Source organism: Gymnoscopelus microlampas, assembly GCF_963454915.1.
Source record: "Gymnoscopelus microlampas genome assembly, chromosome: 7".
Lineage (NCBI taxonomy): Eukaryota > Metazoa > Chordata > Actinopteri > Myctophiformes > Myctophidae > Gymnoscopelus > Gymnoscopelus microlampas.
The window spans coordinates 16,059,539-16,062,347 of NC_139944.1; positions in this window are offsets into that span (position 1 = coordinate 16,059,539).

A 2,809-nucleotide genomic window follows, 5' to 3' on the forward strand; every position below is an offset into this window, starting at 1 on the left:
TCCCACGTACTTTTGAATACAATGTTATTGATATTCAGATTAAAGGAAAAAAATAAAGACTGGTTGTTTGTTTATACGTCTCATAGAAATAAAAGTGTGTAATACAAAGAGGAACGTGGGAACTCTGTTGGAGAGACCAGAAAGAATTGTACTGCCCTCTACTGGTAGCTTTCCTACCATACACCGCCCAGCAGAGAATGCTCTGAATGGCCCAAAAAAATCCCTTAAGTGTGGACATGTTTGCCTGAAAATGAATCTGTACCTGAAAATGAAACTATGTTTCACAGTTTTAGACGTATACTCCTTTTAAAGTTCAGACATTTATAATTGAGCTCAATGGCAGATTTTGGCACCTCAAAAAAAACACTTTCATCTAGAAACTCCAATCACACTTTTTCATAATTCAGCTTATTGTGGACATACATGCTTGAAATTTTTACTTTGAAATGTTTTGTAGTTTTTGAGATATTCAACTTTTAAAACATACATACTTGATTCACAATTCAGAAAATCCACCTTACTGTGGAAATGCATGCTTGAGTCGCGCAACAACGGGTGATAAGTCTATTGAGAATTACCAAGCCATTACAGGTGGAAAACGGACTGCCCCGTTTTTTTTCGCGGGGCGAGGCCGCCGGGTTAGACCCAGGGCATGGTGTTTTAGGACAACGGTTCTTCTATTTACATACATACATTTCTGAATGGAGAGAGGTGCCCATCTCTGCGCAATGGAGAAAAGGACGGCCGATGTTTTCTTTTTGCTTGATATTGTTTGATGGCGAACAATCATGATCTGATACACATGAAAGAAGAGTAGACCCTTCACAGCTAATAGAGATTTTTTAATTTTAAGAATCGGTCAGAATTGAATGAGTATGGCTATAGTTAAATGTGAAGCTCTTTCTGCTATAAATATGAATCCATGCGTTCTGGGCGCCTGTCGGTGACCAAACCGGTTTTCAAATGGTCCTCATTTACAATTCGGCCGATTAGCAAATGAGGCTCATTTGAAAACATAGGCAACAGAAGAGGGTGAGGGGCTGCTAATCTTATGTTGATTTTTTTAGTTTTTTTCCCCTGGCAGATCTTGCCCCTGCACTTTGAGCAGACAGGGCAGGCAGGGTGTTACAGACCTGACACTGTGTGCAGACAGGTGACGACACCGGCGAATTGGCCACTATTATTTGCTGCATTGACAATGCATTGGGCGCTTAAAGTTAAATATCTCCAAAACTACAAATGATTTCAAAGAAAAACATCTCAAGCATGCATGTCCACAGTAAGGTGGAATTTCTGAACTGTGAATGGAGTTTCTAGGTGAAAGTGTTTTTTTGAGGTCCCAAATTCGTCCATCGACCTCCATCATCTGAACTTTTAAAGGAGTACAATTCTAAACCCATTAAATATTTCAAAGAGTCCTTTTCAGGCAAACATGTCCACAGTAAGATGAACATTTTAAAGTATTATTGAGGTTACTAGGCGTAAGTATGTAGTTGTACGCCTGCCTTTAAATGTCCATTGGCCGCATTGACAATGCATGGGGCGCTTAAAGTTAAATATCTCCAAAACTACAAATGATTTCAAAGAAAAAATCTCAAGCATGCATGTCGGTCAGGGGATCTTAGTATAATCTCACATTTCAGTCCAATTCACTTTTTAAACAATTATTTTACTGATTTTCCTTTCAGACCCCAAATTAGATATCGCTCAATTTTTCAAATATTCACTTCCAATTTGAAGCTCAGATTATACTAAGATCCCTCGGGCCTGTGAAGGTATCTTAGTATAATCTGAGATTCAATTCGAATTCACTTCTCAAGTCTATCTTACTGATTTTCGTTTCAGAACCTAAATAAAACATTGCTTGTTTCTGTCTGCTTCTGTGATGTATGTCCTGTATTGTACTTTGTGTAATGTATTGTGTATGTCCTGCCTGTATCTTGAACGGTGACGTCATGGACACAAAGCAAATTTCGGTGAAAGCTGACAATAAAGTTGTATCGTATCGTATCGTATCGTATTGCTTCATTTTTTCAATTTTCTATCCCACCAAAAAATCAGGAAAATGCTCAATTTTTCTGATATTCTGCTTAGTATTTTGGCTTCTTTTGATTTGGGACTGACACTGAGAAAAGCTCAAAATACATTTTTTTTTCCAAATCTTTCATCCCAGAATAAAAATCAAAAAATGTCTTTGCCATTTTTCCAATTTTCTAGCCTACCCAAAAAAATCAGGAAAATGTTTCGTTTCGGTAAAATTTATTTTACCGGAACGAAAGTTAAATCCGAAAAAATCAGTAAGTGTGGAGGCCAAAATCGTCCCCCCAAAAACCTGTCAGGAGTACGTTTCAGGCAATTTAGAGTTGATTGGTAGTACTTTGTAGTGACTTTTTTTGGTCCCTAACATTCATCGAGCTCTGGACTTAGTAAATGTATTTTTTCACCATTGTGTCACATTTTTCCAATTTTCTAGCCTACCCAAAAAAATCAGGAAAATGTTTCGTTTCGGTAAAATTTATTTTACCGAAACGAAAGTTAAATCCGAAAAAATCAGTAAGTGTGGAGGCCAAAATCGTCCCCCCAAAAACCTGTCAGGAGTACGTTTCAGGCAATTTAGAGTTGATTGGTAGTACTTTGTAGTGACTTTTTTTGGTCCCTAACATTCATCGAGCTCTGGACTTAGTAAATGTATTTTTTCACCATTGTGTCACTACCGAAACGAAAGTTTGTCACTACCGAAACGAAAGTTAAATCCGAAAAAATCACTAATTGTGGAGGCCAAAATCGTCCCCCCAAAAACCTGTTAGGA